Source organism: Podarcis tiliguerta (genome assembly GCF_965153285.1).
Source record: "Podarcis tiliguerta genome assembly, chromosome: 9".
Classification (NCBI taxonomy): Eukaryota; Metazoa; Chordata; class Lepidosauria; order Squamata; family Lacertidae; genus Podarcis; species Podarcis tiliguerta.
In genome coordinates this window covers 34,395,352-34,420,949 of record NC_139542.1, presented here as the reverse complement: position 1 = coordinate 34,420,949, position 25,598 = coordinate 34,395,352, and the positions used below count along the sequence as shown (strand labels likewise).

Below are 25,598 nucleotides of genomic sequence, written 5' to 3'. Positions count from 1 at the left end.
TAGCATGCAAAAGCGTAAGATAGGAACCAAGTATCTGTCTTCATCACTCCTCTGGGGCAGTGTCACTCTTTGCTGGAAAGGGTGACAACAAGAAGACTAAGAAGTTGGAGTTTTGAACCGCACAAAATCTAATGAGTAATGAAATTTAACATTCAGCTTTATCAGAAAAGTACAGGAACTAGTGTTTGATGAGGCCTCAAAATCCATTATCTTTGAAAAGCTTCCTCCAAATATTTTGAACTGGGACCAAGTAATAAAAAGTCAAACTTTAATATCTTGGGTTTTGTTTTGTTTTTTTACTATGGTGCTGATGTATATGAAATGTTAAAAAAAGAATTATTTGTAAATATGTTTTTACAATCCTGCAGATATCACTGGGTCTAATCTGTAAAATATATACATATAAATAAATATTATATAAATATAAATATATATATAATGTTTGTTTAAAATAGAGTATTTTTATTTCATTCTTTAACTCATCCTCACTGCAGTGGTATTGCACTTCAGATGTCTAATTACTAATTTGTACTGTATCCTTGCCAGCAACTTGCTCCATTTTATCCAGATTTTTCTAGTTTACTGTTTTTTACTTTGTACATTGAACATTGCTTATTTCCTTTTAAGAACTGTACAGAGCTCTGGAAAAAAATGTAGAAAGGAACTAATAACATACCAATTTTAAAGAAAATAATAATAAAAGATTGTTATCTGAATCAGTTTAATTTTTAGGAGTTTCTCTCTTACCTGATTTGGCTGACTCTGTTTGAGGGACACAAAAAGGTGGTGACGTTGCTCCTGTAAAAAAACCGTAGAATAAACAAGAAACGGCTTTATACCAATGCAGATCATCTGTCCATCTAGCCTGCTGTTGTTTATACTGACAGTTGCATGAGTCTTTCCTGCCTGGTGAAACCAGGGAATGAAGCTAGGATCTTTTGCTTGCAAAACACACACTCTGTAAGACCCAATTCAGACTTAAAGAGAAGGCCCATGGTACTATCCTCCAGTGAGCCTGTACCCTCTCAAAACACACACAGGTAATTTCTTGTTTATAGGCACCCCCAATTTATATGGGGTGACCGATCAGGCTGATGCCATGCAGCATCAGCATTGCTTTTTATTGCAACTGGTTTGTCCCTGTTCTTTTCCCAGAGCTTCTTCCTTGCATAAGCTTTACACCTTAGGGAAGGGCCTGATTGGCAGAGGTTGTGGTTTGTATGCAGAAGGTCATAGTTTCAATCCCCAGCATCTCCAGGTAGAACTGGAAGAGAGTGCTGTCTGAAGCCCTGGAGAACTTCTAGCTGAACCAATGGTCTGACTCCGTAGAGGGCTGCTTCCCATTTAGAGAGAGAAAGATGTGGTGGAGCTTTCAAACAAGACTTCATCCCACGCCGGCTAAGAAAATACAGTCCCTAGATGGGAATGCATTTGAATATGTTCCATAGAAACACTTTTGATCATAGCCTCATACAAACTCACAGCTTGGCTTCCATTTTTGAAGCATTTAACCTGATGTGGTAAGAAGTCAATAACGTAAGGTAAAGGTAAAGGGACCCCCTGACCATTAGGTCCAGTCGTGACCGACTCTGGGGTTGCAGCGCTCATCTCACTTTATTGGCCAGGGGAGCCAGCATGACTAAGCCGCTTCTGGCAAACCAGAGCAGCACACGGAAACGCCGTTTACCTTCCCGCCGGAGCGGTACCTATTTATCTACTTGCACTTTGACATGCTTTCGAACTGGTAGGTTGGCAGGAGCAGGGACCAAACAACGGGAGCTCACCCCGTCGCAGGGATTCGAACCGCCAACCTTCTGATCGGCAAGTCCTAGGCTCTGTGGTTTAACCCACAGCGCCACCCGCGTCCCTAATAACGTAAGTAAGCTTGCTCAAATATTAACAGCAGTGACAGTTACTTCGCAACATAAGGAGTTCATAACAAGTGTCTTCCTATAATAAATCAAGTCTTCCGTCAGAGATAGCCAGCATGGTGCCCTCCAGCTGTTGTTGCACTACAATTCCCATGAGCCCCAGACAGCATGGCCAATGGTAAGGGATTATGGGATTTGTAGTCCAACTACAGCTGAAGTGCTCCATACTTTTACTCGAAAGGGCAGAAGTACTGTGTCATCACTATTTCTGCTTCTTCCTTACACAGTTTTATTTCACACAAAAATCTCTAGGAAAGGCTGATCTGACTGAGACACAAAAATATTTGCAGAACTTGCTATATATATATTTAAAAACCACAAATCTTAAAGCAGTCAGCAGTGCAACAGCAAAATTAGCCAACGGTGTGTGGTATAGATAGTTTCATTTTATTCATCTAGCTTGATGGAATTTTACAGTCTGCAAGTTCAGTGGGAGTTCAGACTGCTCAATAGTTCACAAAATCAGGCCTTGATTTTTGTATTGAACATTTATTGGCATGTGATTAACTGCACAGGCCTGCTTTTGTTCTCCTTCTCATTTTTTTTTCTAACAAAGATATTAGTTCTCTCATTCCGAGCAACTACATGGCTGGTGCTGTTTCACCAGCTGATAATCAGCTTAACGTTGAAGGAAAATGACATTTAAATGGGGGAGTTTCATAAATGTAGCCCAAAAAACTTGGGTGGAATATCTAGTGTCTGCTCAGTTCAAAGCAATGAGAATTGCCCATTATTACATAAAGCATTTTGACATTTTCAGCTAATTATAAACTAATTGACATTTGGAGAAACTTTTGAAGAGGTACATTTATGAAATTTTTCACACAATAACCAAGAAGTTGCCGTATGGCTGGCTGGCTGTGTGTGATTCTTTATCTGTGATTCCTGCATTGCAGGGGGTTGGACTAGATGGCCCCTAGAGGTTCCTTCCAACACTACAATTCTATGACTCACTGTCAAGAAAAGTATGGTCACTGCCTTACTCCCTCAATTTTCTTCCTGAGATTTCAAATAACCCAGGAATCCAGTGCTTTAAACGCCACTGAACATTCAAAAGAACGATCACTAATCCAGAAATATTAGCCAAATTGGAAGATATTAGACAAAGCAAATGCATTGTACATGTAGCATAAAGTAATCAAAATATTCTATATTTTGTCTCCTTGGTTTCTGGATTGATTATTTTCTTTCTTACTTACTTACTTATTTTAATTATTATTCTGTACCATATACATTTCAGAAGCCAGTGAAATGTATTTATGCTATCTTAAAACATACATGCATTTCAAATAGCCTCTTGCTGCATGGATGAAAGTTTTTTTAAGAAACAAAACAAAAAACCTCAGGAATGTTGTACATTTTGCATTGCAAGGGAAAGCTAGTGAAGAAATTTGCCTGCTTGTAATTTGATCCACATAGCTTATTCATCTGATGCCCAAGAGACACACATAATTTATTTACACATAGGAATAATCTTTAGATCAGTTTACAAAGTTTGTTTCGACTAACCAACAATTTGCAATCCAAGCAGCACCTTTCAAGAATATAAAAATGATCCAATTCAAATAAAAAAACAATTGACCTAAAAGTTAGTCATGAAAGGAGGAGAAAAGGATTGCATGTCCCACAAGCAGGCAAAATAAATATGGCAGCTACAGAAAAAAGTCACTTGAGAATTGTGTTTCATAAATAGTTTTCCTTTCATCTGATAGTGTTAGATTTCCCTTCTTGCATATGTTGGCAAGCTGACTTTCAGAGAGAGATTGCCTCCCATTAATTAATATCTTGCTGAGGGACTCCTGATCAGCTCCTGAGGAACTTCAGAGTTCTCTGGAGTACAGGTTGCTCATCAATGATGTACAAAGCTATTTTGTAATGAGTCCACCGAAATACCAGTCTAACCTTAGGTTGCCAGTTCTGCCTTCCAGCAAATGCCAGTTCTAGAGCTTTAACCAGATAGTTTGGCACTCAGCCTAGGAGGCCACCAGGAGAAGCAGAAGGCCTCACCCAACTGAGTACAACACACTAGAGCAGGCACAGGCAAACTCGGCCCTCCAGATGTTTTGGGACCACAAGTCCCATCATCCCTGGCCACTGGTCCTGTTAGCTAGAGATGATGGGAGTTGTAGTCCCAAAACACCTGGAGGGCCAAGTTTGCCTATGCCTGCACTAGAGGGAAAGATTCAGAGGCAATAATACTGAAACCATGAATTGTGAGGGATCTTATAAGTTATATAGTCCAACCCCCTGTACAATGCACAATGCAGCTATATCATCCCTGACTGGTAGATGGCTGTCTACCACCCACCTGCCAAGGCAGTCTTCTCTACTGCTGAACAGCTGTTGCCATTTTGGTCACCTGTATACTATCGCTTGATTTTTCCTGTAGGACTAATTGCAGTCGTTAACAGTCTTCAACAGGTTTACCATACCCATTGAGTCAATCACCCATCTCCTACTACCCTTCTGAGAAAAACCCCACCCCACCCTCCCACTATATACAGTGGTACCTCAGGTTACATACGCTTCAGGTTACAGACTCCGCTAACCCAGAAATAGTACCTCTGGTTAAGAAATTTGCTTCAGGCTGAGAACAGAAATTGTGCTCCGGTGGAGTGGCGGCAGCAGGAAGCCCCATTAGCTAAAGTGGTGCTTCAGGTTAAGAACAGTTTCAGGTTAAGAACGGACCTCCGGAACGAATTAAGTACTTAACCCGAGGTACCACTGTATAAAGGTCTGGTGACTTCTGTTTCAGTGTATCTGAAGCAGTGTGCATGCACACAAAAGCTTATACCCAGAACAAACTTAGTTGGTCTCTAAGGTGCTACTGGACAATTTTTAATTTTTAATTTTTAATTTATTTCGACTGAGTCAGACCGACACGGCTACCTACCTTAGTTCATCTCTCTCATTAGGCTTCTATTGAAAAAGTTAATAGTTTCCAAAAGGCATTATAATATCCCTTCACATCTCTTGATCTCAACACTTTTCATGATCAGCCAAGTCCTTTTTTGCTAAAAGAATGTTTAGGGATACTCTCACTTTCCTACTCATCTTGAAATACTGCCCCTCAATGAAGTCAAACATAGATTCACAAAATGTTTAGGGGTACGTGTACCCCTGTGTTCCCCCAGAAAAAACGCACTGGATCAGCCCATTCAATGCAAATCTTTCAAACATTAGTCTGGAGTCTTCAATATGAACTTGTGTTCTTCTTTACCTTTCCTTCATGGATTCTGGATATTCAGGGAGGTATTTATGACATCAAAACATATACAGGAGACCCAGATTTGCAGTTATTTCTGAAAAAAGAGTTTAGATGAGGGGAAAGAATAAGTAAAGCCATTAAAAGAAAAAGAGAAAAAGGAAGTCATCCGCAATCTATTTATTTAAACTTAGTTGTGTGTGTTCTTTGTCATTTACCTTAAACAAATCAATTCATTATTTTCATTCAGTTGTTTTCACCCACCCAGGAGACAACTTACAGCAACAAACAATAAGAACTTATCTTTACAGCAATCCAAAAACAATCTTTAAAACAGTTCAGGTTAAAACGTATAACAGAAAGTAGCCAGGGAATATATACTGAACAAAATTAAAATTGTTCTCCATGGCTATTTAAATAAAAAAATACAGGGACAGCTATTTAAAAGAAGATTAAAAAAAAAATAATGTTATGGCTACTTTGGTTGAAAAAACCCAGCTATGCACAAAGTCATTTGGAAGTCAAGGTAAAATGCTGATTAGTTTTGTCTACAGGAGAAGTATTAAGGAAAGCAAGCTGGGCACATTTTTATTCTTTCAGAAATTTATAATCTGCCCTTCCTTCACTTTTACCAGGGCTGTTCACAATAATGAAGGCAACCAAAAGAAAACGCTAAAACCACTGCAACCATTGAGTAAATATGATTAAAACAGCAGAACACAACAGAACATTACAAACTAATTCCAGAGATATTGGATAGGACTGAGCAAATAAAGTCTTTTTGCCTGGCTCTTCAAATACACAGCCATGGGCACCAGCTGAACTTTTCTGGGGAGGGTGTTCTATAGAGAGGGGGGCACAACCAAAAATGCCCTCTCACCATTTGCATCAGACTAACCTTTGAAAGTGAGAGCACCTCCAGAAGATGACTTCTTCCTATGGTCAGGCTCACAGCTTTGTGATGGGTCATTCACACATGGAAAGATTGTGCTGTTGTTCCACTGTGTTTTGTTGTAAAACCTGAGCTCTGAAAAACAAGCAGAAATGGGAGAATGGGTAAAGATGTATTACTCATGACATTGTGCAGATGCCCTGTAAAAAGCGACTGAACGACTTCTGGCTATAATAATAGCCTTAGTTGCAAGCATGGAAGTTACAGAGAAGCAGCCTGAGTTACGTTTCGCATATTAATGACCTTAGTGGACATTCTGGAGACCCACAGACAGTTGGTGGCCTGGTCATGTACTTCATTCTTAGCCTTCCTGTGAGTAAGGCAAAGGGAGCTATAAATAAAGTGAAGGCCAGGGGAAGACCAGATTCACATGTCCTCTGTGCTAAAAGAAAATTAAATGTTCTGCACCGAGAAAAGCAGTGGACTTTGAAAGGTCCCAAAGTTTGGTGTACTGGTTCTGGATACTGATAATTAGTTACAAACAAGCAGGTGGGGACTTTCTCCCTCAATAGGCCTTCACATGAGGAAAGGTTTGATGACAGCTATGAACCAATACACAAAAGGAATTCGCCCCTGGCTGCAGGAAGTTGCCTTATATAGAGTCAAGCATTGGTCCATCTACCCGCTGCCATTAATCTGAGAGCAGCTCTTTAGGTTCCCAGCCGCCTTCTATAGGCAAGCTAAAGGTAAAGGTACCCCTGCCCGTACGGGCCAGTCTTGACAGACTCTAGGGTTGTACGCCCATCTCACTTAAGAGGCCGGGGGCCAGCGCTGTCCGAAGACACTTCCGGGTCACGTGGCCAGCATGACAAGCTGCATCTGGCGAGCCAGCGCAGCACACGGAACGCCGTTTACCTTCCCGCTAGTAAGTGGTCCCTATTTATCTACTTGCACCCGGGGGTGCTTTCGAACTGCTAGGTTGGCAGGCCCTGGGGCCGAGCGACGGGAGCGCACCCCGCCGCAGGGATTCAAACCGCCGACCTTTCGATCAGCAAGTCCTAGGCGCTGAGGCTTTTACCCACAGCGCCACCCGGGTGGCAAGCTACTATTATAGGCAAGCTACTATTATTCAGTTGAGCTATCACAGCATCTCCTCAGTTCCATGTGGCAAAACCCAAAATGTACAGTCCCGCCTCTACTGCCTGACAAGTCTGAACTGAATGAATGGGCTAATAATAATTCTTTGGGCTGGTGGAAATATTACAGCTCCGATGCAAATGCCACTTCTCATTGCTCCACATGGCAGCTGTCGCCACATGGTAAGGTGTTAACATGCAAGAGAAGAAAACAGATGGGGCAATGACTCTACACCCTTGTAAATGGACGCTTTTAGGAGGGGAAACACCAGAAATCAGGAGACATATTAAATGCCTGCTCACTGCTGCAAACCAACAGTTTCTACCTGATGACAGCCATCAATGGTCATGGCCTCTGCGGGGTGGGGAAGAAATGTTACATGGTCATTCACTGGCCCTTCCAGCTCCGCTGGGGCTTTTGTTCAGAATGTATTTTTAAAAGCCCATTTCCTTAGCTGAGCTCACTTGCTGAAAATCCACCTACTGCTGTGATTCGTTTCTTTCTTCTCCCAGCGTTTTCTGCTTGGTTTAATCCCTTCTTGTAATGCACGCAGATGGTTCTGGTAGGCTAGCAGCTTGTCTTGCTGCACCTTCCTACTATAGTGTCTATTGCTAGGTGTTCCAGAGGTCACATTGCCCAACTGCTCATTCCCAGCACATATGCTGAGTGGGGAAGGATATTATAGGTGCTTTGTAGCTATGTGTCTTGTGGGAGCAGCCGAATAAGCTGATCATGGGCCATGAGTAGCCTCAAACAAATTTAAAAGCCTATGCTCCTCCAACTGAATGTGCCACGATAAACTCATTGGAACCAGCGGAACCAGCGATGGAGGCTTCGAATACTGTTCTGACAAGTTTAGTATAGTGCTGAAAGTTAGAGGAAGACAGGGTTTTCCTGATTTGCCTAAAGAAAACCCCCACACAATTATTTAAGGTGTTTGCCCAAAAGATGTTGTATTATTAAAACAAACATGGCGAAACAACCAGAGGAATCCAAATTCACACAATGGCACATCTCTATGTGAAATTGATTTTCAATTATTTCATTTAAATTGCTTGAACAAAGTTTGCTTAAAATTGACAGAGACCAGACCAACAGCTAAGTTAATGAAATCAAGTTGAACATGAAGCGTTTTCTTTACTATTAGATAAATGATAGCCAGCCCCATCAGTATGCATGATATCTTCAAGAATGAAGCACAAAATGGAATCATAGGATTGTAGAGTTGGAACGGAGCTCAAGGGCCATGTAGTCCTGCAATTCAGGAATCTTTTTGCCCAAGGTAGGGCCCGAACCCACGACCCTGAGATCAAGAGTCTCATACTCTAACGACAGAGCTATTTTCTGAATAGTGCTTGGAAAGTTTTGGACATTTCCAGGCAGCTGGTAGTATGTTAAAAGTACTTAGAATCAGAACCAACTCTGAGTCTCCCATGCACCCTGGAAGTGGATGTCTAGCAAATTACCTGCTAGTAGTAGTGGCGGCAAGCAGTGACAGATATCCAATCTGGAATAGGCAGCTGCAAGTCTGCCATTTAAATTACGCCCAACATAGTGTCATTCACAACACTGTTGGCAAATAAATAAATAAATAAATAAATAAATATGCCCCACCCTCCCCAGCCAGGGCCGGGTTCAGCACAGCTAACATCAAATATGAATTACAATAAAACGGGGGGGGGGGGGGAGGAAACCAAACAACAACAAACAAACAGTTTGCTTAAAATGCAGCCTCGTTTTAGTAGTAGCCCATAAATCAAGACCATAAAGGGAGGAAACATCAGATATTCACCTGAGAAAGCTATCCATGCTGGTCCTACATGGGCCAGCAAAAAAGCCAAGGGAAAAATTATATACCAAATCCCATATAGAGACCAACTAAGTTTGTTACTGGTATGAGCTTTCGTGTGCATAAGTCTAAGCCGAAGGCCAGGCAGAACAGCTCCATCTTGCAGGCCCTGCAGAAAGATGTCAAATCCTGCAGGGCCCTAGACTCTTGTGACAAGAGTGTTTAACCATGTCGGGGCCAGTGCTGAAAAGACCCTGGTCCTAGTTGAAACCAATCCAATCTCCTTGAGGCTTGGGACCTCCAAAGTGTTGTTATTTATGGACCTTAAGGTCCTCCACGGGGCATACCAGGAGAGGCGGTCCCTTAGGACCCAGGAGTAAGAGTTGCGATTTTAATTTTCCACATGCCCCAAAGTGACATCATGCCACAGGTATTGTGGGTAATCAGAATGGCAGGTGGGTCACAGACAGGGCCAGGGCCAGCAGCAGACCCAAGAAAAGGATGGAAGGATCTGTCAATTTCGGTTCTCTCAATTTCTCATTTTTCAATCTTAAATTCAGTCCTCCACATATTGCAGCACTCTGTGATATATGAAATCATCATGAAAATTCTACAGCAAAGTAAATTTCTCCTAGTATGCAAATTTTGTACATAGTTTAAACTAACATATACATTTTTGCTATGCAATTTAAGCTACTAAAGAGCATTTTTGAATGTTATCTGCACTAACATCTTCATTTTTATGCACACTTTGCCCTTAACATATGCATTTTTGTAAACATTGTTTGGCTGGAAAACTGCATCGCAAAACTCAGATGGGTGCAAATTTCAAATGACAGCTGTGCTTCAGTTTGCATATTGCTTTGTAAAGTGAGAATTTGATAGAATCACCTTTAAATGAATCAAATTTCTCCTCAGACCATTAACCCAAGGTAACTAGATGCCGATAGTGGCGACGCTTAGCATTTATACTGCACTGTAGAGTCTTTGACGTACTTCAAGTAATGCTAACAGCCTCCCTTTATGGTTGGTCAGTACAATCATATTGTGGATTGGAAAGTGGCTTGCCAACTGAATTGAGGAGTAAGGCAAGAATCAAAATAGGAACTACCCAGTTCACAGCTCATATACCAGCCGCTACGGTATACCTGCTAAACAGCAGTTGCAAGGAAACCTTAAGAGTTATCACAAGTACCCATCAAGTGTAACAAGTTATTTCCCCCCCCCCTAAGATGTTGAAACTTCTTTTAGTGACCTTTTCTGCATAGAGCACTTATTAATCCAAAAATAAATGAAAATCGTCCAGGCTATCCTGGATGTACATTTCTAGCCTTTGTATAACCTGAAATATGGGGCAAAATGTGCAGGTACGATTCTTCTCGTTTGTTTAGTGAGCTTTGGTCAGGTTAGACATTCAAGTAAGCAGTTGTACTGAGAAAACCTCCATCCGGTTTACTCCCTAGTAAGCATGCTTGCGATAAGACCTATCTTAACACACAGTTTTGGGAATGTGCTGTGATCTCCTCCATAAACTAAGCAATAAAAGCAACCTGCCTACTTCCAGTAACACAATCAAAGTGTCCCACTATTGAAAAACAAAGTCACCTCATCCAGATGTATAAGCCACATTCTTTTTGCACACTGGACGGAGAAGTTATAACTGCTCTTGGAAAGTCTCCCCTTTGTTAAATAGTGCCAATGCATTCCAAGGAGGCAGATTTTCATGTTATTATCTCTTCTCCCATCACCCTTTTGATTTTTCTCCCAGCACTCTTTTGGTTTTTGAACTAATAAATATTACATCTGTACACAAACGTTTTCTTCCCAACCTAACAATGTGCCTAAGGAAAAAGTTATACAAATGATCAGCCATTCTTAAAGTGCTCCCAAAACCTAATATGAGAGCTATGCAATGAAATATATATGAGCCCTAATAGGCAAAGCTGTCTCTAGGTAAGACTTTCTGCGACAATATATCAGCTCCTAGGCTCTGCAACACGGGGGAGATCCATACCCTCCATTTCAAGCACATTCAAGGCACATTTAAGGCACGTGACTGCCCCCTCAAAGAACACTGGGAACTGTAGTCTTCCCCTCACTGAGATACAATTCCCACCATCATTAACATGCTACAGTTCCCAGGATTCTTTGGGGAAGTCATGTGCTTTAAATGTGCATAATTAGAGTAATTAGCTCTCCTACTAAAAGGGAAGCTGTCCTCTTTGCACAGATGTCATTTTGAGTAAAGAGAAAGCTAATCATGCTACTTTAAAAAAAAAAACTGAAAGAGATTGTTTCTTGTTCTGTGGAATTTCCCCCAGCAGCAACTCAAGCCCATTGCATAGTTGTTCTCCTTAAAAATAAAAATAAAAACATGATAACAAAAAACACATGTGGGTATAGGAATGGCATTTTCCCAGCAACAAATGTGCAGTTAGTAGCAGGAACATGCAATATCCCAAAAACAAAAGCACTGTCTTGATGGAAGACAGCTAGAACTTGCACAAGGGCTGTGGAACCTTTTTCAGCTTGAGGTCCACATTCCCTCATGGGTAGATTTCCAGGATCTGCATGCAAGGGGGTGAGCATGCCCAGAGACTAAAAGCAGGTGGGGTAACTTTTTCCTTTCACCCAGTAGGTTGCACTCCAACCATGCAAAAATCAGATGTTTCTACAGTCACATTTACACTCTCACACGCCCTGCTGTCTCCCATCCAGGCAAGCAAGAGGTGTTATCACAATTTAAGGACACATTCAAGCCAGTTGAAAGTGTTTGAGAAGGGAGTGGAGCACAGACAGTGAAGGGCTTGGCCTATGGAAAGGAGGTGTGGCTTCTGGAAGAAACATAGCCTGGAGAAGAGTCCCAATGGCCAGAGAGAGAGGACTGGAGTCTCAGCTGCCCACCTGTGTCCCACGCAATAAACAACTATGCTACTGTAAGGAAAGATGCTTGCACCTCTCAGAAGAATGGAGTACAGTGGAACCTCTACTTACATACGGCTCTACTTACGTATGATTCCAGTTATGACCTTCAGTAGGTGCTTCGACTTATGAACTTTCCTCTAGATACGAACAGAGGCCTTGCCAGCAGCGGCGCTGCGCCTCCCCACTGTCCCCCGAGCTTGTGGGGCTGCCCGATGACTGCCCGAAGTGTGGGGCGCTCTTCTTCAGCGCTTCCCGCGCTCCGTGCAGCAGGCTGCTATCCGCAGCCTAGGGAGCCTTGTGGGAACTCCTGCAGGGCTCCCCAGGCTGAGGATGTCTTCCCGAAATGCCAGGCGCTCTGCTTTCAGCGCGCCCCGCGCTCCGGGAAGCAGGCTGCTATCCGCAGCCTAGGGAGCCCTGCGGGAACTCCTGCGGGCTCCCCAGGCTTGCTGATAGCTTCCTGAAGCCTGGAGAGCGAGAGGGGTCGGTGCGCACCGACCCCTCTTGCTCTCCAAGCTTCAGCGAAAGCCTGCATTCGCCCCATAGGACGCACACAGATTTCCCCTTCATTTTTGGAGGGGGAAAAGTGCGTCCTATAGGGCAAAAAATACGGTAACCTGACGAAGTCCAGAGAAGAACCTGGCTGGCAAGGGGGAAAAAATGACCCTGGCCAAAGTGAATCAGCTCTTTCCTGACCCTTACCCCATCCGCAGCTTGTAGCCAGGTAAGCCCACCCACCCTCAGTGCACGTAAGAAAAAAAATAAATGCTTATTTTTTTCATCTACAATACTGTACATTGATTATTGCCTTCATTTTATGGATCTATGGTCTCGTTAGACAATAAAATCCATGTTAAATTGCTGTTTTAGGGGGTGTTTTTCATCGTCTAGAATGGATCAATTCACTTTTCCATTACTTTCTATGGAAAGTGCGCCTCTACTTATGTACGTTTCTAGTTATGACCGGACCTCCGGAACAGATTATGGTTGTAAGTAGAGGTTCTACTGTATTACTGATGCCACCTTTCGGTGCCAACAATAATTTGCTCAGGGATATACTAAAATCAGGAATTTCATAGCATTCACCAACTCTACCATTCATTGTTTTTTGGCTCTGCCCACTGGGATGCTTTCTTTCTCCTCCATCCCAGCCAAGCTATAGTAACTCTTTGCTGACCTCGTTGAGGAGGCAAATCTCAGCAGGGTGCTAAACTCTTGCAACAAGAGAGCAGATGGCTGGGCTGGGCAAGTACAGCCAAAAGAGGTTTAAATATAAACTCTGTTGAATCAAGTAATCGCTTTTGAGGGTGTTATTCTGACAAAGCTGGAAGGGTTTGCCTCTATAACATAAAAAAGAAGTGTGGAGCTTTGGATAAGGTAATTTCTGTAGTCTGCAGTAAGAACCTTACTTCCAAAGACCCTCAAATGTAGGACAACTTCCAGAAAGAGTTATCTGTGTAAGTTTGTTGCAGCAGCTGGATCAAATAAAGAAAACGTCCAAAGGGAAAGGAGAAAACTGATGGAGGAAAGAGTGGCGTGCCTTCATTTTTAAGGTTACTCTTTGTATGGTCAATGTACTAACATGTTTTAGAAATATTTTGCTGAGGGAGATGCTTAACATCGACTTCTGGGTCAGCTAGTCTACTTATCTCCTCTATTTAAATATGCAAATATTTTAAGGACGATGTTATGACACACTCAGGTTCCTGCTTGTCTCTGCCAAGATACACTAGTCAATGGGTTCTGCTTCTCCATGGTGAACAACTAGGAACATAGGAAGCTGCCTAATAAAATCAGACTGGTCAGTACAACTGACTGGCACAAGAGAAGACCAAACATCGCTGCCAAGACCTCCAGCGTTACAGAATCATGATGAAAACCATGCTGATATAATGATACATTTGGGTGATTGTTCAGCTCTCATAATGAGTGTCAGTAAATATGTATTATATAGAAGTATGTTGTTCATAGAATGATAGAGTTGGAAAAAATGTGGAATAAACACAGACAACTGGGAAACACTGGCCTATGAATGCTCCAATTGGAGAACAGTCTTTATCAAAGGTGTCATGGACTAAGAAGACGCTTGAACTCAGGACAAAAGGGAGAAACGAGCTAAGAGGAAACTCTCACCATAATCAATTCCCATCTGGAAACCGATGTCCCCACTGTGGAAGGACGTGTGGATCCAGAATTGGCCTCCACAGTCAGTTACAGACTCACCGTTAAGACTGTGTTCATAGAAGATAATCTTATTCGGCTACAAGCGATAGCCAAAGAAGAAGAGAGTTGGAAGGGATCATGAAGGACAGTCACAGAAACACATCTTCTATATTCAAAGGTACTTAAAAACTAACGAGTGAGTGACTTCCTATAGTTTGAATAGTACTTGTTAATGTTTTCTGTTTATATTTTCTTTCCAGCCTGTGAACTCAGAGTAGAATGTTCCTCAGCACAATGCACAGCCTTCTTATTACCAATTTTAAACTATTAATCCTAGGATTTTCACCAATCTTTTAATTTCATTTACATCTTTCCATTGTGCAGTGCTTCCCTTTTTCTGTCCTGTCATATTTCTTCTCTAGTTAACCACTCTGTTCTCTAATCAGTATACATCCCTTCTACACAAATCTTCCTTTGTACGGTATCTCCCACTGTCCTCAGACGTCTTCCATCTCTGTGAGGGATGCTCACCCTTCCAGCCTCTGCTGCCTCATAAAATTATTGTATTTTTAAAATCTAGAGAACCATCAAGCATGTCAGTTTCATGACATGTCAGTTTCATGACATAGGAGCCAGCCTCCCATCCAGGCTGCTGGGTTGCCTAGCAACCTATTTCTCACTTCTCTGATGAGTCATTTGCTTATTGCAATGCCTTGCTGATGTAAGCACAAGCAAGGAAAACAATATCGCAATGGCAATTGCTCCTCTTGGTGTGTGCATATTATTAGTCCTATAAAAGGTTTGTCCACCACGTTGCTGCTACCTTTCCTGTTTCAAAGAAGCAGATCTTCTAGGCCTTTCGCCTTCTGAAGACTGACATGTGCACCACTTTGCAGTTAAACAATGAGACATTTTGACCTGTGTTTTCACACTCCAAAGCTAAGCAAATGGATGCTTTGTCTTCTGAGGTGAGAAACAAGGTCTGAACTTGTTTCATTTCAAAGATGCAGCCAACAAGCCTGCCTGCCTCTCCACAACTGAGAGAAAGCAATATGCATGCTAACAATAATTTAAAAAATCAGAAAGGATGTTAAGTATTCTGCTTTTAGAATGTGGTTTTTGTGGGTGGGGGTTATTGGGTTACTGCTTTTGGTTTGATTTTATATGTTGTGGTCTTGTTGTGAACTGCCCTGGAACCTTCGGGTATAGGGCGGTATATAAGTTGAAAGAAGAAGAAGAAGAAGAAGAAGAAGAAGAAGAAGAAGAAGAAGAAGAAGAAGCCAGTTTTTCAATGAGTGCCACTCCTGCAAACTCTTTCCCCTGTTTTCTTCTCTTTTTAAAAAATAACTCCACAGGCTTCCTCCACAGGGCCTTCTTACCCATAGGCAATAGGAGTGTGGGGCACCCAGGCGGCAGGCTCTCAGGGGCACCAGGCCGAGAGTCCGGGGCCTGAGAGTTGAGTCCGGGGAAGAGCCCACCCGTCAGTCGGAGCGCCACGGCGGGCTCTTCTGCTACTGCACTGTGAGTTTGGGGGTGACCGAGCCAGCAAGATGGTGAGGCGGCCGGCTGGCTCTGCCTTCCTGCGTGCCTGGGACTGGGCAATTGGGGGGGGTCCCGGTGGATCTTTGCACCCCGGCGTTGCATATGCTTAAGACAGTCGTGCCTTTACATATCACTTTTCTGTAAGTTCTTTCCCAGATGATCAGAAAAAAGCACAGATGTTGGGCACTTTTGGACTGTCACTATTTTGTGGGTGGAATTCAATGCATACTGGCAATTTGAGATCACGCAATTAAAACTGATTTGGTGCTCTTGCACAACAAACCAACTTGTTTGTTGAGGTCTTGAGCAGCACTGGAAAAATGACAAATACTCAACTAATGCTGCCTGATAATCAGGGTACAACCATGGAAAAACCCACTCTTCCTGTTGGTGTTGTTTTACTATTGTATAGAACCATTTTTAAAATTAATAAAATCTTTAAAACACATCATCATATACATGTTGTTAAACCTGAGAAATGTGAACCATCATTAAGTTGTATAATATATCACTCTTTGGAGTGAGGAAACAGCTTTGCTCCAGGAGAGAATCATGCTGCCTTTTGCAAATCTTTTATATTTATAAGTGAGGTTGGATGAGAGTCCAAGTGGTGTCTCTGCATGGGAGAGAGCAAACAGACAGCAAAAGCATTGGAGGAAAAGACCAATTGGCTCAGGGTTATGGGAGTGGGAGTGGCTCAGGCTTTCAGGAACGTATATAAGGATTTGCTTTGCCCATTTCCCAGTTATGTAGTTCAATAAAAGTTCTTGCTGTTATCTCTGTGTCTTACCTCACATAGTTCCCTGAAGTGGTGAGGCAACTCCTAGGACATAATAGCTGGAATCATAGCTGTTTAAAAATAGGCACAGGCTGTATAGCCCAATGTGCTGTAGTATCACAGCTGGGATGTGCGTTTTTTAAAATTCACAAGATGTCATTGGCATAGATGAGTTGTGTCGCTCACTGCAGGTGATCTCCCAGGCACCATCCGTTAGATGTCTGCAATGCTCCTGCAGCCATATTCACAGCACATGTAGCAGCAATGAATCTCATTTTCCAAATGACAGAGGATTAATTGCAGTTTTGATGCTAGAAAAAGGCACTACCTCTAAAAGAGAACTACTTCGGCAATGATAAATGTTCGGATTCCATGCAACTATGCATTTAATGTGAAATGTACTGGATAATCAAGAAAGATCTCCGAGGTTGCAATCCTATGTTCCCTCTCACCTTGGGATATGGGGGGGGGGGAGTATTTCTGAGTAAAAATGCACAATATTGCATTGCAAAAGGAGTATGCTCAGGAATAAAAACGCCTATAATTTATACCTAGTGCATTAATTGCTTCAGGTACGTTATCTCAATAATCTTTACAACAGGCCTGTAGTGTTATTACCCCTATGTTTCATAGAAAAGCTGAAACTGAGTATATAAAAAGAGCCCTGCTAAGTCAAACCAAAGGTCCAGCATCCTTTTTTCACACTGGCCAAGCAAGTTGCCTATGGGAAACCTGCAATCAGAAGAAGAAGAAGAGTTTGGATTTGATATCCCGCCTTTCACTCCCTTTAAGGAGTCTCAAAGCGGCTAACATTCTCCTTTCCCTTCCTCCCCCACAACAAACACTCTGTGAGGTGAGTGGGGCTGAGAGACTTCAGAGAAGTGTGACTGGCCCAAGGTCACCCAGCAGCTGCATGTGGAGGAGCGGAGACGCGAACCCGGTTCACCAGATTACGAGTCTACCGCTCTTAACCACACTGGCTCAGGGAGGAAAGCAGGGCATGATCTGAACAGCACTCTCCCCACTTGTGGGGATCAGGCACAATTTAAGCTATTGACTTCCCAGCTCTCAACATTAGTTCTCATTCCTTAAAATTCTAATCAAGATCTTTAGTCAACTTTGCCTGGAATATAATGGCCGGTCAGGATGTCCTTGGCCATCCATTTAGCTAAAGCAAGGGTGGGGGTAGGGGCCTTCTGCCATCCAATGTTGCAGGATTTCAACTCCCATCATCTCTGACCTTTGGTTATGGTGGCTGTGAATGATGGGAATTGGGAGTCCAACAACATCTCAAGGGCCACAAGCTCCCACCCGTGAATTGTAAGCCATCCTGGGAACTGAAGGGCAGTATAGAAATACCTACATATAACAAACGAACAAGCAAAAACTATTTCTGGGCTACTGGTTTTGCTTCCCCCTCTCAGCTGCTTTATAATGCAAACATCTGGAACCCAGTTTCAGAGGTAAAGTGCTGGGCAGAAAAAAGGTTAAGCCTTCTTCTTCCTGCCTACCAGTCTCCTCCCCACCTTCAAATCTCCCCTTGTTGCATACGCACCAACTCCTATGGGCTGAGGTTTCTTCCACCCCCTCAACATTGTTTAGCAGGGGGCTCAGCCAAACACCAAGCCAGATGTGGTGCAGCATCAGTGGCAGGCTCCTCCTGAGCACGAGAGAGGAGGAGCCACGGCTATTGGTGCTGCAAGGTGCTGGGCTAGGAGCTCAGTCTCCTCCCAATGATGCACGCATGACATGCATCACGTGTGTGATGTCACACACATATGACATCACAGAAATGTGATGCACATGGCATCGCGTATGTGACGTGACATTTCCCCCCACCCCAATCATTGGCCAAAGTGTGTGCTTCTGCCTTGTTCACACCATTTCACAGTGGAATAAGTCCAACTTCCTTCTGTCCAACCTTGTTTGTTCTACCAGTGTTCCAGAAGCTATTCCCAGAGCTTGGACACTTTTAGTAAGAAATAAATCCCTTTTCTCTACTACCTGCATGCATGGTGCTTTATAGAGTGCAAGAAGACAAGGTCCCTATTCCGAGGAGCTTACAGTCTAAACCTTGATACATGGGAAATCTTTTTTTTATATAGTTTATTCAATTTATTTCCTTTATATTAGCTATGGTCATAGATATGTTTTACATACCAACTATACTGGAACTGGTCACGTTTCCCAATGTTTATTTCTTCTGTATTATTGCAGCTACACTGAATGTTCAATTATATATTGACAACAAAATTAAAGAATCTAGTCCATCCCATTTCCAGTACCAACTCAGCTTCAGAAACAGAGCTTCTCTCCATTCAGTTCCCTCAAACTACACATCTTTCACAATAAATAACTGTCCTACTACCCTCTCCAGAGTTATTTTTTCTTAGAAAGAATGTTCATTAATGCTACTTTCGTTCCTTTCTCTTTAAAATTATTATTTTAATTATACAGTGGCCAAAGCCAACGGATGCATTTCCTTGCCTGGGGTGAAGGACAAGATGGTGCCCTCCAAATTCCATGTACAGGAGTTGACATAACTGACAGCTGAATTTCACTTCAGCACAACAACAAGGTGGCATTCCCCATTACTTCCGAGGGCAGCAAGCTAGTTCAGGTGGGCACAGGGCAGGCCTTGTGGGACAAAGAGCCCTGTCCCCCTGCAGAAGGAAATGGCTGAGAAGCTATAGAAGGTGGTTGGGGATGGGGGCTGCCACCTCTGCCCCCCAACACCTGATGCCTGAAATGGTTGTCTCTGCCTGATGAGAGGGTCAGTTCTGACTGTGATTGTTATTTTGTCTTCCTGCCGCTCTGTTTGTCTGGCAAAACATTATTGGCTTCAATATATAATTTTATTTCATTCATTTGGGTTCTTTTTTCCTTTTTTCCTAAAGATTTTTTTAAAAAACACAAGTATGTACAATAACATATGAAAGGTCAGCAATAATATTGAATTACAATAAGCTATTTCCCTTTGCTTCCTACTCCCATGCTATTTAAGAGCAAACAGTGGCGAAGCAAAAGGCAATTTAGAAGTACATGTATCTGCTAGGCCCTCTAGTGGAATTTGCAGGCTGTTTTCCTCTGTCCTTCTCCACCAACCATTTCCTTTTAAGCAAGACCAGTTTAGTTCAGCAGGGCTTACCCACACTAAATGTCTTTGGTTTATGGCCTTTAGTTGAAATCCTATGTGTTCTTACTCTATGTGAAGGCACACTTTGTTCATTCATTTCCTATGGGGCATCTACGTGATGTTGTCATCAGCTAGTGGCCCTCCTATGTTTTCTCTGTGCTTCTTCCAGTGAACCTTCACTGTTACATTTCCTGGCACCACTATTTTATTATTATGCCTTTTGGCTGATGATAGGAAATACTGAAATATTCACAAAACACTTAATGGAAAAGGCATTCTAGTGCAAATTTTAAAATTGTTTTAAGCAGGACTCCCCCCCCCCAAAGCTGGAACTCGCCAGAACTCAGTTCCAGCAACTCTCAGGTGGGCACCATTGCCATTATAAGAGAACAAGGGAGGCATTCGTCATGAGCACTGGAACCTCTTTTTCTAGAAAAAGAGCACTAGTTTTAAGAAACATGCATGCACTATCCTTCCCACATTTTCCCCAATATTCTAATTTGTGGTAAATTGCAGGCAAATATAACTAACAAGCATATGGCTAGTTAAATGCCTTAAGGGTTAAGATCATAGAATTGTATTCCTAGCTAGCTCATGCCCCTCACCTGGAAGGAAGGAAGTTAAGTTTCCTTCTTTGTTCATTCTCTTTCACCATGTGAATTCAGTGAGATAGGACATGCCTCAGCTTGCTCTCTATAAGCTCTGACCGCGTGCTTAGAGCTATTTCACCATATTTTATAAACCCAATACTTTCTACCTGTGTTCTTCTTGTTGCTGCATGGAATAACACATGAATGTAAACTTCGGAGTTTTGTAAGTAAAGCATATAAACTTACTAACAGTGTGGTCTGTTCACTGAAACAGGAGCAGAGAGGGGGAAGCGCTGTAAGTGGAATAACAGGATATTTAAAAGGTTTAACAGCCTATTATTCCCACGCTTCATTGTGCTGCCTGATTCTGTGATTTTAAATTCTGCTGGGGTCTCTTTCTTGCTGGAGAGCATGTCTAGGCCTATGCTTTGGATCTGGAGATCCAGCGAATTCTTTTATTAATTACCGCACACGAGTGATCTACATCTACCAGAAGGCATTACAGTGATACCTTAGTTTGCAACCGTTTTGGATTACAACCATGTCAAACCCAGAAGTGTGTGTCCCTTTTTTTGGATTACAACCCTTTTGGGGGGGGGGAAGTCCCATTGGCAAAAGCGCGCCTTGGGTTACAACCTGTTTTGGTTTACAACCGGACCTCTGGAACGGATTATGGTTGCAAATCAAGGTACCACTGTATGGACAGATCTTCTGCTCCCTCTATAGAGATGGAGATCTGCTTGAACTCAGTCCTACTGAACTCAGCGGAAGTTACTTCAGAGCAAAATGCATAGGATCAAATTGTAGGCTTTCTAAATAAATTTTAAAAACCAGATTTTGGCTTAACCAGAACTTTAGTTTTGCTTCCAAATGTGCCCAAATACCAACCATGAAATCTGCACATATCTTTCCAGATATAATTTCGCACCATTATTTCTGTAAAGGCCAATTCTAGAATGAAGGCTGCCAAGTGGTAAGCAGCAGCAGGAGGTAAGACCAAATTTGCCATGTTTGCTCTTAGCCAAAAGGCTGAGAAGCTGATGACACTGAGCTCTTCAGGAGAGGCTGTGCAGGACTGGACCAGTAACTGGAGGCAATAGTGGGATGCATGAGGAAAATAAGCTGAGCTGAAATTCGGGTGGGATGAATCCACTGTGGGCAAGTGATTCCCATGTCTGAGAACTTAGACAACTGCCTGCCCTGAATGGGGTTGTGCTTCTCTTGAAGGAGCAGGTACATGATCTGGCAGTGCTTGTGGACCTAGTCACTGGAGGCCTCCGTGGCTAAAAGTGTATTTTACTAGCTGTACCTGGTACAACAGCTATGACCAACCCCGGACTGGGAGACCTTGAACGCAGTGGTTCAGGCATTGGCGACTTCAAGACCGAATTAATGGAATGCACTCTATATGGGAACTGTAACTAGTGGAGAATACTGCAGCAAGGTTACTGCCTGAAGTGAGGCACTGTCAGCATATTATATGTCCGCTCAGAGATCTGCACCAGTTGCCAATTTGTTACCAGGCCAAGTTCAAGGTGTAACTATCAGTATATAAAGCGTTTAACAGTTTGGGACCAGTTTACTTGCAAGATCACCTTACCTCATATGTGCTCACTCAGCTGCTTCACTCTGTGGAACTGGCACTTGTTTAGGTACCACACAATAATCACCCCACATTTGCAAGAAATCTTTATTTTGGTGTGGCATGAATTACAGTTTGGAACTTCTTTCCTATTGACACCAGGCAGGCACTTTCACTTTTTTCCCTTTCTTTTTTCTTAGATAAGTCTATCCAGACATGTACATGTTTATGTGTTTTAATCTCCTTTTAGTTTACTGCTGATTTTGATTGTTTTGAAATGTTTTTAATTATTTGTTTTTACCCGTTTTTTATTGATAGATAATTGCAATATTTCTTGTAAACTGCTTAGAAGTTTAGTTATCAACAAGCATTATATGCATTTTGAATTCTCCCAAATGTTTATTTGACATATACACTTCTCCTAGAGTTCAGCAACACAGCCTTTGAAATGATCCACATGCTATCATATTTTTTTAGGCATAGCTGGTCATAGCTGGTGGGTAGGGCTTTTCCTCCCATTAGCAAGTTCTGAGAACGAAGAGGTTTGTTTGAAATACAACCAGAATGCCTCTACTCTGGGCTTTGCAGAGGAACATATATTATATGATGGAATATAGATTTTTTTTCTCTCTCTACTATAATATGAGCATAAGGAAAGCAAAAGCTGTATTGGGAAATGACTTCTAAATATGACAGACGGCTGCCAGGCCCAAAGAAGAGACAAAAGTTGGAACCTGTCCGCAAATTGAAGATAAATAAGCTACTTCTGTAGCCCAATGGTACAACCCACAGCTGAGGAGCACACAGAGGGTGGATATTATACACTATCAGTGATATATGCCCTTAAAGTCACTTTGATACACCATTACTGCTTCATTCTGCTCTGTATTAATTTTCAAGCATCTTAGCCAGTCTTTCATTGTAGCATGGCACAGCATAAAAATCAAGAGTGCAGGACTTGCATAATTTTATGTCTTTACACATTATAATTAATCACAGCGAACCTACCCTAGATGTTCTACCTTAATTGGCTGTGCCCCCTTGTGAACTAAATTCATTTCTTTCCCTGATGTGTGAAGAACGAGTTTCTGGAGGGATATAATTGTCAGAGCATGAAAGGGAAAAGATATTCAGACTTCAGAAATACTTCCCTGTAGCCCCATTCCAAAAGTTTCTCTGTGTGTTTTGTTCATGCGGATTCAAAGACAAGAAGGAAGCAAGTAACACCCTCGTGGGGCATTTATTTTTTGGCACGTGAAACTTTTTCTGTCATTAGCAGTGTTTCATCTACCTCATGTGGAGCTCTGTAAATAGTTAAGGTGAGATTATCAACCTCTGACAGGAAGTTCCTGAGCTGTTCCCTGCTATCCATGTTAGCTGTGGCCTGTAAAATGTATTTCCACTGCCTCCCATTCAACTCTCCTGATTTAAAAAAATCAGGTTAGCCCAGTACTATTCAGCTCGTGCTCTTGTTTTCATTTTTCTAACCCTCAAAAGTGGCACATGCTACAGCATTGAGACTATTTCAATAGTATTGTGCCAGGCACTCCTTGTTATCAGGATCTCACTCACTGGACCATCACCTCATCATTGTGAGTAGGCTTGTACGTTCCTATGACCCTTGTGAGCAAAGCCATTGGGAGTCTCGGACTCCCAGCAGGGTCACCCAAGGCGGTAAGGTCAAAGGGGAGGAGCTAGACAAGGAATGATCTAAGAAGTCCTCAATGGCAGAACAGGCGGAAGATAACAAGTGGCATGTTACAACAGCTGTGAAGGCAGATGAAGGCTGCAGCAGATCTACCTGTTGTTGGGATACTCATGCCATCGGAAGAGAGCCTTTCTGCGAAGACTGTGTGTTGGTCAGCGTGTACTGATCTACACACATAAAACAAATTCACACATAGGCGTCTTCCAAAAACCCATCCCAAACCCCAAAAAGTCCCATGGCGATCGGCAAATGGTAATGGGGGCAGGACCATGAAATCTGGAAGCCCCTAGTCATTAACCAGCACATGGGCGGTGGATACAGAGTCAGTCGTTCTGACTCAAGGAATGAGGCAGTTGAGCAGCAAAGCAGCTGTATCCATGACTGAGCAGTCCTATTTAGGATCCACTCTGCTCACCCCTAAAAGAAACACCAGGACTGGTTCGATGAGAATGACAGTGAGACTGAATGCATTGTTGACAAGAAAAGGAAGGCCTTTCAGATCTGGCAAAGAGACAGAAACCGCGCCACTAAGGAAAAAACTTCTCAATGTATTGCTGCCGCCACCTACTGAGCTCCAGAGAGCAGTAGGATTCTCCCTCTACATGCTTGCGTGAGTACACCCACACGAGACATGGGAGGTGAGATATACTGGCCCTAGAAGCTACCCATACCAGAACACAGTTAAAACATAAACATACATTTATTTAGGGAATGCAACACTCAGAACAAGTAATCAATTTATACAGATTACTAAAATAAAGAGTTCTACTATCCTAATGCAGAGTTCACTAATGTGACATGTGTGGGCCTCAGTGTGCCCTCCCGCACTCCTGTGACACCTGCTAAAGGTCTCAGTAAACATCCCCTAAAATTTCAATGGACAGGAGACTTTTAACCCTTCCTGCTCAGTTCCTGTTTGCACTGGTTCAGCTCAGCCTCTTAATCACATACCCTTAAACCTGCCCACTGTTCACTTCATGCCACAATTGGACACCCAGCCTCCCATCTATTCTGAACAGAGCAGGGGTACGAAGATCTTTTCTCAGTGAGTGTGGCAGTGACTAATGTAGGTGCCTTTCTCCCACTGATGGGCAGCTGATGCGGGGGGGGGGGGGAATACCCCCACTATTTTGTGGTCCTGTCTCTTGTTCTGCTCTTTCAACTGTGGCAGCCATTATCCCATGCTCTCCACAGCACCCATATTATGTAATTCCACACGCTGACAGCAGCTGTTTTGTGACTGGAACCCACAGGTGTTCCTCAAAATTCCAGATATGCCCCCTAGCCACTATGTTTTCATTCCCTCTCCTGCACTCAGCTCTCACCTGTGGCTCCTAGAAGATGTCAGCATGCAACAGCGGCCACACCCCAGGAAAAGACTTCAACTTGCCAGCTAAACCAAGTGAGGGTAACCTTGGTGAGCGAACACATGCTATGGCGGATTGAACTGACAAACCAACGGTGGGTTCCTGCACATGCTGTAGAGGGAAGTGAGGGGCAGATGGGGCATGTCAGTTTGGGATGGAAGCCTACCTAAGAGAAGGAACACTCTGATCCTAAACTTCCACTGCCTTGCGGGGGAACTTCGAGAGAAGACTAAGGTGTAAACTGTACAGAAATACGGAATGGTTAGATGGCACCCTGTATGCCTCTTTCCAGCAACCCCTACAGCCAAGCTGGTGCCAAACATATTGCTCTGATTTCCTTCCTACCACATCAGCGGGGCTAAGAAGGGGATCTTGTTGTCAGGGCAGCTCAGGACCCCCCGACACACTGCCTAGGACTGCACCCTGGGGAGGTCACTTCAGTGCTGGAAATGCAGCCATTTTTCACCCCTAGAGGTGCACTCCATTGTCTTGCGACAGATGCCAACAACCTCACATCTCATTCTCATTCTGTGGCCACTCTTCAACTATGATTCTCCACAGTCACTCTAACTCCATCCAAAATTCCATCACATTCCTCTACCTTTCAACATTCTTCCAATCACTTTATGTGGGTTCTGTGATGGAAGGTAGGTGGGATATAAATTTAAAGTTAGTACATAAATTTATCTCAGCTGTTTATCAGTGTCCTCCTGGTAAAAAACCAAACCAAGCCACAAAACATTTGATCACGCCTGAATTATTTTGAGTGAGCTGGGTTTTTATTCTAAATGGAGGCTGATTTATATAAAGTAAATTGTGCAATGTGAAGCATCCCTTAAATGAGACTGCTTAAAGA

At 42.8% G+C, this 25,598-nt stretch overlaps 1 long non-coding RNA gene across 1 annotated transcript in view; it reads right to left on the bottom strand.

Annotated features, from left to right (window-relative positions):
• Positions 1-734: 734 nt before the first annotated feature.
• LOC310685424 overlaps positions 735-25,598 on the bottom strand; it is a 32,585-nt gene continuing 7,721 nt past the window's right edge. Inside the window, exons 2-4 of the long non-coding RNA XR_014515238.1 lie at positions 6,035-6,163; positions 5,152-5,233; positions 735-798 (exon numbers count right to left, since the gene is read on the bottom strand). This is a non-coding gene — a long non-coding RNA (uncharacterized lncRNA). The remainder of the gene's footprint in view (positions 799-5,151; positions 5,234-6,034; positions 6,164-25,598) is intronic.